Source organism: Rhinopithecus bieti, unplaced genomic scaffold (assembly GCF_001698545.2).
Source record: "Rhinopithecus bieti isolate Rb0 unplaced genomic scaffold, ASM169854v2 scaffold_1252, whole genome shotgun sequence".
NCBI lineage: Eukaryota > Metazoa > Chordata > Mammalia > Primates > Cercopithecidae > Rhinopithecus > Rhinopithecus bieti.
In genome coordinates this window covers 391,824-405,565 of record NW_016803479.1, presented here as the reverse complement: position 1 = coordinate 405,565, position 13,742 = coordinate 391,824, and positions in this window count along the sequence as shown.

The following is a 13,742-nucleotide window of genomic DNA, read 5'->3' as shown; positions in this document are numbered from 1 at the left end:
ATTATTTTGCCTTAATGTGTGATTTTAGTCTTCTGACTGCTTATAAAAGAGCAAAATGGGGAAAATCACCATTTCAAGGAGTCTGAAGAATTTAAAATGTGTGACTTCCTCTAACCTTCACTGCAAATTAATTTTATGTATATTTTTAATTTGATAGATTGACATTTTTCTAATCTTGACTACATGGATCAGTAACTCCCACTACTTAGCCAAGAGGTTAATGAGAAATTGATAGTAATAACAAAAAATATACCAAGAGGATTTGTCCTGTTTCTCCTCATCCAAAATAATAATTTGGAGCATCTATCAAGCACTTTCTTGAAAGAGAATAAGCTATGCGAAATGCCAATGTGTAAAGAAAATAATTTATAACTTAATGACAGACACCATGAGATTGCTTTGTTAGACACTTCCTTTGTATGTTACCTATTGCCAAATATACCATAGAATTACAGGTTTCTCTCTCTTAAATGTGCACTTAACCGGGAACTTTTTATTGACAGAACAAAAAATTAATCTTCTGTCTTATTTTGTATGGCTAAATATTCAAGTAAGAACGCTATGACTTAAAGTCGTGGCACACACATAAACACACATAAACACACACACATATACATACACAGATAGATACCTACATACATACAGTGTACACACTTAAACATGTATAATATTCATAATATGTGATATATTATGTTACATATTGACATATTTAACAAAGTCAATATAAAAAATGTTTCATATTATGAAATATTATTCAGTGATAAAAAATACTATGAATCCATGAAAAGGCATGAAATTCATATGCATAAAACTAAGTGAAAGAAATCAATCTGACAAGGCAGCATGCTCTGTGATTCCAAATATACGACATTCTTGAAAATAAAAAATCTAGAGAGAGTAAAATGATCAGTGGATGCCAGTGGTTGGGGGAAGGGAGGGATGAACAAAAAGAGCACAGAGGATTTCGAGGGCAGTGAAGCTACTTTACATGATGCCATAATGTAGGTACTTGTTATACACTTATCAAAGCCCATACACTGAACAACATCAAGTGAGAATCCCACCATGAACTATGAACTTTGGATGATAATGATGTGTCAATGTAGGTTCGTCAGTTGTACAAATGTATCACTATGGATGTTGGTACTGGGAAGGCTACCTACATGTGGGAACAGGGTATGTATGGCATGTCTATGTACTTTCTGTTCAATTTTGCTGTGAACCCAAAATGGCTCTAAAAATGCAAGTCTATTAAAATAAAAAGTGTCACATATACAACTTGGATTTATCTTTCTCAAAGCACAGCTTGGTAGAAGACAGCATATGATTTTTTTTTTAAGAGACAGGGTCTTGCTGTGTTGCCCAGGCTAGAGTGAGAAGTGGCCCTTCACTTGGTTTGCACAGTCATGGTGTACTATAGCCTAAAAGTCCTAGGTTCAAATCATTTCTTCTGCTCAGCCCCCGAGTGGCTAAGAAAAAAGGCATGGTGCATCCAGTGAGATATTTGATTTTACTTCCCAGAGAATTTCTTCTAACATGAAACTTACAGCTTGGAATATTAGTTACAGGTCTTGAAGCTCCCCAAAAAATTCCAACATATTTCATCACCGCTGTCAAGTTTCCAAAATACTGCTGCAAAAAACCTAGACAATGCCACCTTTATAACAAATTGATAATGAATATGTCAAAAATCCAGCCATATTAGCTCCACTACTAAACTTATTTTAGGATAGTTTGCAATTTTGCATTTTCAGAATATGGTAAACTGATTGATTTCCAGGAAAATTGCTTTTATTAGAAATTTAAACTTAATTTTTGTGATATTTCTATTCTAGGGAGGGTAAATTTCTCAGTGAGAATTTGCTTTCTGGGGAATATTAAGGACACCCCATGTCTTGCTTTGTTTCTATTTTTTAGAATGCATTTGAAAACAGGTAATGAAGACACTGCCTCACAGTTTAATGTGTTGATATACACAACCTTCCTAAGGCGCAAATGCATGTAGTGGGTCACTTTCATTAGAGTCCCAAAGACTTGCAGCAGCTGGAGATTCCTTTTTTCTACCACTCGGAAAACACTCTCAAGACATCTTTGCTAATGCTGACCATTCTGCTTTGTGTATTGAGATTCTAAAATGTGCTAATTACCCTGGCTGGAATTCAAAATCTGATCTACTTTGCCAGGAATGAGACAGTAGTCCCTAGGATGCATGGAAGGAAAAAGCTAGCCTTCAGCTTGTTAAGCCACCATGCGGGCCACTTCATCATAGGAGTCTTTATGTCCCTAGAAGCCAAGAAAGATTTATAGAACTGCTTACAAATTAAAAGAGATGCTGAATAGGCAAGAGCAGCGGCTTCAACTCACTGCAAACAGTGTTGGGAGATTAGTTGTTTACCAGACTGGGAAGTTGCAAATGCAATTGAGCACAATATGAAATACAATAGCCTGTAATCCCCACAGTGACCACATACCCACATACCTGCAAGGCTAAAATTGACTTTTGACCTTAGAAATACATATACATATATATATACACACACACACACAAACACACATGTATACACATACATATATATACATGCATGCCTTTGCTTAATGTCTATGTACTTTCTGTTCAGTTTTGCCGTGAACCCAAAATGGCTCTAAAAAAGAAAGTCTATTAAAACAAAAGTATCACATACACAACCTGTATTTATCTCTCTTGGATTTATCTCTTCTCAGACATTCAAAGCAATAACAATAATCTTGGTTCCCTCACCAATTTTTTGAAAAAAATCAATAATTTTCAAATTGTGAGCATTTCTACATTGCTAGGTTTTTAAGTGGAAATTACATATGCCAAAAAAAGAAAAAAAAATGCTCCAAGGTACTGGCTCAATTATTTTGCAAATCTTTTATTAAGTGGAAGAAAACATTTGGATCTTTTTTCTGCTCCCTTGTGCAGTGATTAACCAAGTTAATTTGCAAAGTTGAAAGTGTTCTTTTTGTATTGCTTCTCCTGTATCAATAGCCAAATCCTTGCTGCAATTGTTAAAAGTTTGAATTTTTAATAAATCTTGCTGCAGGTCTTCATTCACTATAATTCATGTTAACAAGATTCAATGAATATTGCAAATGATCATTTTTCTTGTTATTCAAAAGCTACTCACTAATTTGGCAAAAGGTTTGCCCACATCTGATTTACTTAATACCCAAGTAAAATTAGATAAAATGAAGAGAATTATATATTAGCAAAATGTTTAATTTAGGTCCATGAGGCTGCTGATTCAGGCTTTCCAATAGAGCTGGCTGCTAAGGCTTGGCCCAGAGACAGCAAACGCTCCATTCTCTTTCCTGGTCTTTTCATCAGGTTCCAGGATAAACTCCCTCTTTTTTCACTCAGAGCTTTGACCTCACCAAGGTTTTCAACATTTTTTAACCTTCTGAGCCATTTTCACCACATTACAAATTGATTATAAACAGCCTCAAGTAATAACAGAGGAAATGGTTGTTGAGTGCCTAATATTTTTTCATTACTGAATGATACTGACTTTGTCAGAATTTCGGGGAAGGGGAGAAATAGCAAAAATGTATACTCTATTATCAATAACATAAAATTTGACAGGAGATAAAATATATCAAGAAACAATGACAATACAACAAAAGATGTATTCAATTAAATGCTAAATTATATCATGTCATTTGAGAGATCTAACAATTCTAAGGAAATGTTTTTGTCACAGGATCCTTGGGGTGTCACTTTGCCAGCCAGAAACCTCTGCGGAGAGCGGGTGTTGGTCAGGCATGCTGGACTTCTTCCACCTACGCGCCTGGCAGGCTGCACTCCGCTCGCACTACCATGCTGGACCCCACACCTGCCAAGGGCGAGACAGGTGCGGAGTGGCAAGGGTTATGTGGGCGAGTTAACATGGGGTCTGGCCACTGTGCATAGCCAGTGGCTACTATGGCAGAGCAGGCAGCTCTAGGCACCAGCACAGATGCTGGCTCAGCTGCCGGCTCCATGCGAGGCTGTAGCTGGACCAGATGTACCGCAGGTGGTTTCCACTGTGCACACCTGTGGAGGAGGGAAACATGGTGGTACCCAGAAACTTGGAGATGCCAGGAACTGCAGAGCCCCAAAAAGGGTGTCACAGTCCTAGCTCAGGGAGCTCCTAGGTCTCGGCTTCCTGAAGGGCTGCAGCTCTTCCCTCCTTCTTGTCACCGGCAATGTAGGAAGCCGGGTTGGGGTTTCAGCCCTGCTTGTGTTACAGCTTTTTCAGTCCCGCCAAGACAGGTCCCAAGTTCTTGTCTTGCATCCAGGAAGAATGAGGTATGTGAACAACTGGAGGGTGAGCAAGGCAGAGAGGAGCTTCACTGAATGACAGAAGAGCTCTCAGGAGACCCAAAGCTGGTAGCTCCTTTCTGCAGGAGCAGGTCATCTCAAGGAGCGTCTGGCTCTTAGTGGAGAGGAGACCTAAGTGGGTAGCTCCTTTCAATAGGCAGGTCATCCTGAGCCTCCAGGAGACCTGAATTGGGTAGATCCTTCCCACAGCAGGTCATTCACACGTCTCTCTGTGAGTCTGGGTGAGTCCAGAGTTTTTATAGGCTTCATAACGGAAGAAGTGCATTCTGATTGATCCATGGGCAGGATGAGGCAGAAGTAGAAAAAGCACCGTAAGTTGCGGACTCCACCCAGAATTGACAGACTGGTCGCATGCTTCCGGCCGTTTATGACTTGAAGGTGGGGTTCAGGCCGTCCATGGCTTGAAGGTGGGACTTCACTGGGGACCCACCCTTTTCCACCTAGAAGCCTGTCTGCCTCCTGCCACCATCCATCACGCCATCCAGGGTTCCCAGGCTGTTCATGCCAACGGGGACCTGCCGGCCTGTACCGAGCTGGCCTCAGTTCCCCTCAGTCTCCCCTCCATGTTCATCAGTGCCCATAGTCCAGAGGGGACAAAGGTGGCAGGGGGCTGGCATGTCAACAACAGCCCGAGCACATGCACACCCGGCTGGGACAGCACACAGTCTCGGCCTCAACTTTGCTCTGAAATTGGAGCATGCACCAGGACTTGGCAAGAGTCCAGGGAGTGGAAGAAGACACTTCTGAGCCTGCGCGGGGCATGGGGTCGGGGGGCACTTCCCCAGACTCGGAGAGTGCAGACATGCTTTGGTTCACAGCTGCAGCTGTGTCCAGAAGGGCGAGGCTTCCACCCCGCCAACTTGGAAGGGAGTGGGGCTCCCACTTATTCCCAGCTCCTGCGGGCTCCGCGGAGTGCACAGTCCAGGTTGTGCCTTCCCCACTGCAGTAGGCGTCTTCCCAGCAGCCAATCCACACGGCCGTGAATGCCATCACTTTGTGGTATACCTACAGCCTTAGGTAGAAATAAACTTAGAATAATTATCTCTTGAATATCTTCTAATAATTAATTTGTTCTCAAATTACTCTAAAACAATAAATAAACATGGTAGTTTTTAGTGACTTGAAAGAGTTTCTGAAAAGTATGTGTTAGGCATAGTGAAGAAAATAATGAATTTTTTCCTGTGTTGAAAATTTCACAAAATTTAAAACTTAGGATGAAGTAAATATTCTATTGTTTTCCTTTTCTAGGAATGTTTTCCATAGACTTAAGTATAATCCATGTGATTCTTTGTGGCTCTAATTTTTCCTCCTTTTAAATAGAAATCTCTACAGTGGTTTACATATGCCTGTCCCTCCACTGAATGTTAGGTTTGTGGGTAACAGTTAACACATCTCTTTAATTTCGTAGGTCTAAAGATTATAAGGAACATATGTGGGGAGCTGTACTTAATGAACCACACTAAATGACTTTCATCTACACGTGAATTTGATTTAGATGATGAGAGTCCAGGCACTGAGCTGATGCTATAATGGATGATACTTTGGGGAACTTGGAAAAGGCAGAATATATTTACATATGGGAGGGAATGAATCACTGAGAAACCAGGGGACAGCTCATGGTATACAGCTTATAAAAAGACTCCCAATGATCCTTACTTCCTTATATAAAAGACTGCCTATGTGCAATCTTCTCTTCTTAAGTGTGGACTGGCTCTAGGGAATATAATGTAACAAAAATGGCAGGATACCATATCCAAGATTAGTTTGCAACAATACCATGACGTGTGTATGTGTGTGTGTGTGTGTGTGTGTCTATGTCTATGTCCGTCTCTGTCCCTCCTGTCTCTCTCTCCCTCTCTCTCTCTCTCTCTCTCTCGACCCTCACTGTAGAGGAAGCACACTTCAATTTTGAGAGCTTTTCTATGGAGAGGTCTACATGGTATAAAAACTGATATCTCCAAGCAACATCTAGTGAGAACCTAAAGCCTGCTAACACCTATGTGAGTGATCTTGGAAGTATATCCTCCCCAAGGAGAACCTTAAAATGACTGCATCCTCATTTAACATCTTTATTAGGCTTTCATTTGGCTTACAAGAGATCCTCAGCCAAAGGCATTCGATTAAGCTGTTCGGTCAAAGATGCTAATTTCTGGAATCACTTACAGAATAATTTTTTCTTCTTTACTCTGCCTTGCAAATTCAAGCTTTCTTCTGTTTCTTTGAGCTATGATCTGAGACTCCTTAATTCAGTGATTCTTCAGTGCTGAACTTATGTTCTTCTCCCTGGTGTCTGAAAATTAGTCAAGTCAGTAAACCAGGGACATTTTAGGGTCCACTTGGGTTGTTTTCCTTCTGTCAGCAACTGGAAATTTGTGTTGCTGTTGCCTAATTTCCAAAACCAGTGTGGCAAATACTGTCTTAGTTCCGGCTACTATAACAAAGTACCATAGACTGAGTGGCTTAGAAACTACAGAATTTTATTTCTTACAGTTCTAGAGGCTAGAATGGGTGCCAGTATGGTCCAGTTCTGGTGAGGCAACTTTTCTATGTTGCAGATTGCTGTTCTTTCTTTGTATCCTCAACTTGCAGAAAAAGAGCAAGAGAGGTCTCTGAAATTCTTTTGATAAGGGTGTTAGTTCCGTTCAGGAGCGCTCTAGTCTCATGACCTATATACCTCCCAAAGGCCCCACCCACTAATATCATTACACTGTGTGTTAGGAATTTAATATAAATTTTAAGAGGACACAACAATTTAGCGCACAAAAATATCTTGTCTCTTTCTTTTCTTTCCTCTGTTTTTTTTTCTTCCTCTCTCTCTCTCTCTCTCTCTCTCTCTCTCTCTCTCCCCCCCTGGAGAAGCAAGTCTAGTATACCACATATTTATGCTTGAAACATTCAGCAAGTTTTTAATTTTATTTATTATTTCTTTAATTCCAAAAATTTTCATTCTTCAGTAGTGCTACCACCTTCAAGACTATCTCTTGTTCCTTTAAACACAGCAAAGACAGTTGTTTTCACGTCTCTAGTCAATATTAAAACACTGGTCTATTTCTACAGTTTGTTGATTTTGATAGGTTTTTTTTTTTTTTTTTTTAGATGGAGTTTCACTCTTGCTTCCCCAGCTGGAGTGCAATGGCGTGACCTAGGCTCACTGTAACATCCACCTCCCGTGTTCAAGTGATTCTCCTGCCTCAGCCTCCTAAGTAGCTGGAATTGCAGGCATGTACCTCCACACTTGGCTAATTTTGTATTTTTAGTAGAGATGAGGTTTCTCCATGTTGGTCAGGCTGGTCTCAAACTCCTGTCCTCAGGTGATCTGCCCACCACGGCCTCCCAAAGTGCTGGGATTACAGGTGTGAGCCACTGTGTCCAGCCAATTTTGTTACGTCTTAATCTTGTAGTTCAATTTTCTTTTCCCTATAGCTATCTTTGACTGTGTGCTGGATATTATACTTTAATAGCTGTATATAGCTACTAATACAAGTGTAACTACACATATAAATAATTTATTTCAGAACTATATTGGATATATATTATTTAAGAGAGAATTGTGTTTTTCTAGTTTGGGCAACAGGCCTATAATTGAATAAGATTACCTTAAAACAAGTTCAAAGACTGAAATTCCCTGGATGATCTCTACTGGATTAGAATCAGGCAATATACACAGCAGATTAACACCAGACAGTAATTTCACAAGGGCTTTTTTTCTTCTGACTTACTCTGATCCTGTGAGAGCAGCCATTTGGTATCTCATTTTTATGGGCATGGTCTGCTGTGAGACCTTGCCCCTTTATCCACCTGATTTGAGTAGTTTCTTTCTTTCTTTTTTTTTTTTTAAATAATTAAAGCTTCAAAGACTGTCAATATAAAGGTGCTAATTTCTCTTAAGGGTAGATCACTGACAAGTTTGTTACCTCTCGTTTTATTTTTCCTTTTATGTGGCCTCTAATAATTGTTTCCTGTTTTGTCATCCCTTACAAAATTAAAAGTATTTTATTAAAATATTTCATTCATTATTTTAGAATTTATTTTCAGCATGAGTGTTGACTTGCATAACCTAGCCTACTGGTATGAACAATATGAAACAATTGAACATTTGCATTCCTTGGTATTTCCATTTGTAAAATGGAGATAAAGTTTCAGAAAGTTACAAATTAAATCAATTGAAATAATATATAAAATTATTAAGAAAATATAACACATTTTTCTAATATTATTAAATATTTTAATTGCTTCATTAACTAGACATCATAGAGGGTGTTTATGGGTCTACCAATAAGCTATCCACTGGGACTGTAAGATAACTGAAACACAGACCAGATTCTTGGAAGAATTTGTTTTGCAGTATCAGAAGTAAACAACATGAACCAGAAATAACTTCATAATGCAATAAATAATCCAATTTTTATAAATATATAGATATGCTAATAAATTACAAACAATAAAGATGAGCATAACAATTCTTATAGAAGTCAGAAATGGTCTTTAAAGGGTATGGTAACTGGGCTCAGTTTGGAAGTTTGAGTGATATACCATTGGTCAGAATAAAAGGGAGAAGTACATGGCTGGAAGAAAAGTTCTTTGGTGCAAAGTCATGAAGTCTGGAATGGAAGTGGTATATTGGGTAAAAATCTGAAACATCAGCAAGAAGAGAGATCTTAAAAAGAAACAGCAAAAAATATAAGTAGGATAATCTGGAATCAGATTATGGAAAGTTTTGTATACATATTTCAGCCACTTGAACTTAAGCCTACTGCCATAAAGAGATAATAAAAGTTTTAATGAAATGAAGCAACAAAATGAAATTGTGTACCTGAAATCTATATTTGCTGAGAAAATGAAAGGCATAGTGGGAAAGCTAGAAATGGCAAAGTGGGAAGTCCATTTAGAGTTGATTAAAAACTATGCATTCCAATGTATATGTGGTCACTGTTTAGGTAAAAGATTAAAAGATTCTGAACTTAAGCAAGAGCTGAAGAGTTAGGAGAGGAAAAATAGATTAAAAAGACATTTGGGAGGTAGAAGAGTCAGAATTTGAGTAATCACTTTGAATGGTAGTGAAATAGGAGAAAAGCACGTTTGGATAGGTTAGTATCACATGACAGAATCTTCACTAGAACGCTCCAGGAGTTTGTATAACATAGAAGTCTATAAGTGACAAGTGAACTTAATGCATACATTAGTAAAATCTACAGGGTAGAAAAGTTCACTCAGAGAGATTTGTAGAGTTAGGAAAGGAAAGGTGAAAATATGGAATTTGGGAACTGTGAATAGTTAGGGGGCAAGAAGAAAGAAAAAACAGGTGAAATGTTGAGACAGTCTAGGCAGAATCTTAAGAAGAATTCAACGTGGAGTGCAGACCCAAAGGAAGAAAGGAGATTTCAGAAGGAGTGGACAGCTACATTAAAAGTTGCAGGGGAGTTAAAATAGAACAAGTTGATCATTAGAACCAGCAATTTTTGCAGTAATATCAGAGTTGGTGTTAAAGTGAAGTTGATTTTATATGTATAGATAGCAAGTATAGATTTCTCTTTTTAAAAGTTTTAAAATTAGTGAGTGTCTAGATGAAAGGGTGATTTTTAGAATATGAGGGACTTCTGCATACTTTTCCATTTGAGGATAAGTCCTTAATGAAAAATTCTGCATATAAAAGTGAAGGGATGGCCGGGCGCGGTGGCTCACACCTGTAATCCCAGCACTTTGGGAGGCCGAGACGGGCGGATCACAAGGTCAAGAGATCGAGACCATCCTGGCTAACACGGTGAAACCCCGTCTCTACCAAAATACAAAAAAAAAATTAGCAAGGCGAGGTGGCGGGTGCCTGAAGTCCCAGGTACTCAGGAGGCTGAGGCAGGAGAATGGCGTGAACCTGGAGGCGGAGCTTGCAGTGAGCGGAGATCGTGCCACTGCACTCCAGCCTGGGCGACAGAGCGAGACTCTGTCTCAAAAAAAAAAAAAAAAAAAAAAAAGAGAGGGGAAAATTTAAAAAAAAAAGGGAAAAAAAAAAAAAAAAAAAAAAAGGGGGGGGGTAAAATTTAAATCATCAAATATCTTACTTCGTTACTAAGCTAGAAAGTAGATGATGGTATTTTATGTTCATTTCCACAGTAATTGTTGAAATAAAGGTTTCTCAGTTACTTCTCGGGTTAGCTGAGAGTGAGTAGCGTAGAGTGCTGCCTAGTAGATGTCCTGTGATGATAGAAATGTNAAAAAAAGAAAGGGATGAAAAGCAAGAGAAATGTTTCCATTGTCAGGTTCATGAAATGGTTTTGTATTTCCAAGTCTGCACTCCTATATTTAGGAGTGATTCATAACTCATAGTGTGGTAAATATTATCATGGGCATTAGAAGTAGATGTAAAATTGACTGTACAATAAAAAGATAGTGCCTTGGTTGTGGTGTAATAATATAAAGAATCAGACCTCCCATAAATGTGGTTAATTGAGGTAAACTCCCAATTAGTCTTTAGGCAAACTTCTCAGTGTGAATAAAGAAAAAAGTAAGACAATGGTCCTACTGTTATGGGATTTACATTTAGTGTCTTTTAATCACAGAGCAAATATTTAAAATTTTCCAAAGTTAGATGCACGGAAATACGTTTCCATACTTTATTTTACTTATGTTCACTTTTTAGTAGTTAACATACCCTCCTACAGTATTTAAAAAGGCTAAAAGTTATTACATATTTTACTCCCATCCTTGTTTTCCATCCACCCATTTCTCTTCTTGGAGGTATTCAGTGTTATTAGTTTTACTTATACTAGTTAAGATAATACATGCTCACAAAAGAAAATGCTTACAAAGGCACAAGCACACACACACCCCACAGATGGTCCTACACTTGACCCTTGGACAATGCAGGAGGTAGATGTGCCAACTCTGTGTGAAGTAGAAAAGCTGCATATAACTTTTGACTCCGTCAAAACTACTAGTAGCTTACTGTTGACAAATAGCCTTATTGACAGCATAAACAGTTGATTAACACATACTTTGTATGTTATATGTATTATATACTGTATTCTTATGATAAAGTGTGGTAAAGAAAATGTTATTAAGAAAATCATAAGGAAGAGAAAATTGACTTATTATTCATTAAGTGGAAGTAGATCATTATAAAGGTCTTCATCCTCATCATCTTCACATTGAGCAGGTTAAGGAAAAGGTGGAGGAAAGGAAGGGGTTGGTCTTGTTTCAGGGGTGTCAGAGGTGGAAGAAGTTGAAGAGACGAAAGGGGAAACAGAAGAGGTAGACACAGTCAGTGTAATTTTATGGAAATACTGTAATTTCTGTCTTTTTATTTATCTGGAAATGTTTTTATACGGTACCAATCCCTCTGAATATTTGCCTAGTTTCAGTGTCCATATCATGGAAGGGTAGTGTCATAAAAGAAGATGAAAACAGTCTGGAATAATGAGAACACTTCTGCCTGAACGTATAGTGTCGATTTGTTTTCTGGCACTGCTTCTTCTACCGCTTCTTCCTCATCATCTGGCTCAGGTTTGGAAGCATTCATCTCCATCGAGTTGTGTCTTCTGTCTACTCCTCTGATGTGACATCTGTTAGCTCTGAACTGCTTCAAAATCTGTCTTGAACTCATTCAAGCCCCTCTGCACTAACCTTTTTGCCATATCCACAATTTATCTGTAAATCATGTGAAATCATGCACAACATCTAGACACAGTTTTCTCCAGCAGGAATATATTGTTACAGACTTGATAGCTTCCACACCAACAACAATGGAATCTTCAATGGTGTAATTCCTCCAAATGTTCATGAGGTTTTTTTCTCTTTCAAAGTTATCTTCCATAGTGTGGAAATATTCTTTCCATAGGTTATCATGTGTAATGACATTTCAGTTCCTCATGATCCCATGATATAGAAGTTGAATTAGGTTGGCATGTTTGGGAGCAAGCAGACCACTTTAATATCTGTGGTGTTGAACTCATGAGGTTATAGGTGGCCAGGGGAATTGTCCAGTATCAAAAGAACTTTAAAAGGCAGTCCCTTACTGACAGGGTACTTCCTGACTTTAGGGACAAAGCATCATTAAAACCAATTCAGAAAAACAGTTGTCATTGTCCAGGCCTTGTTGTCGTACAGCCAGAGACTGGCAGCTGGTGTTTATCTTTTCCCTTCAAGTCTCAGGGAATTAGCAGCTTTATAGATAAGGGCAGTTGTGATCATAAACCTGACTGTATTTGCACAAAGCAGTAAGAGTCATCCTATCCCTTCCTGCCTTAAATCCCAGTGCTCACTTCTATTCCTTACTAAGAAATGTCCTTTGTTGCATTTTTTTCCCCCCAAAATAGGGCATTTTTGTCTGCATTCAAATTTTGCTCAGGCAGATATACTTTCTCCTCAGTGATTTTCATAATTGTGTCTGGGAACTTGTCTGCTGCCTCTTGACCAACAGAAGCTGCTTTTCCTGTTATGTTAACATTTTTTAAGCCAAACATCTTTCTAAAACTATCAAACCATCCTTTGCTGGCATTAAATTCTCCACCTTCAAATCCTTCACCTTCATTTTGCTTTAAGTTGTCATATAATGACATCATTTTCACTGATAATATTAGAGTCTATATGTATGCCTTTCTTATAGCAATCCTGTACCCTTGTAAAAGCTACATATACAATATAAAATTAGAAGTTATTTCACAAAAAGTGCAAGATTTTTGTACCTGCTGGCAGAGCTGCTGTGACAGTCATGAATTTCCTTTTCTTTGTTTACAGCAATCCTTGGGTTGGGTTCCATTTCTCTTGAAATGGCAGGCAGCAGAAACTTATTCAGTTGAGCCAGCTGTAGACCTCAATCTACAGCACAGATCAAATCATTCAAATTTTTTCTTGTAATGTCATGATTTTTTCTTCTTCCTGGTAACACTTTTGGCATCACTAGTGTCATTTTGTATTTGTTCTATGGTGTGATTCCAGGTTTACGGTACTGCACAAAGCATGATGAAAAATAAGCCAGAACTGCAAAAGGTCAGTTTTTACTAACATACACAATTTACCGAAGAGAAGAACTGTGCGCTGGGAGATGATTACCTTCACATGGTGTTTAAGTGGACACTAACAACACTTTAGCTCACCACAATAGCAAGAAGAGGGGACTACAAAATTATTATAGTAGCACAGTATTTACTGCAACTAATTGCCTACTGTTATTATTTAATACTGAGTGTCCTTTTCACTGCAAATGCCACCGTGTACAGTCTGTCAGTGTATACATACATGATTTGGGTATATTTTATGGTAGTAAATAATAAAATTGGCTGGTATCTACATACATTTTATGGATTCATGACATACCTAACGTTTTCTCAATTTTTTGATATTTCTAGGTTACATGACTCATCGCTTGAGTTTTTTTTTTTTTTTTTTTTTTTTTTTTTTTTTTTTT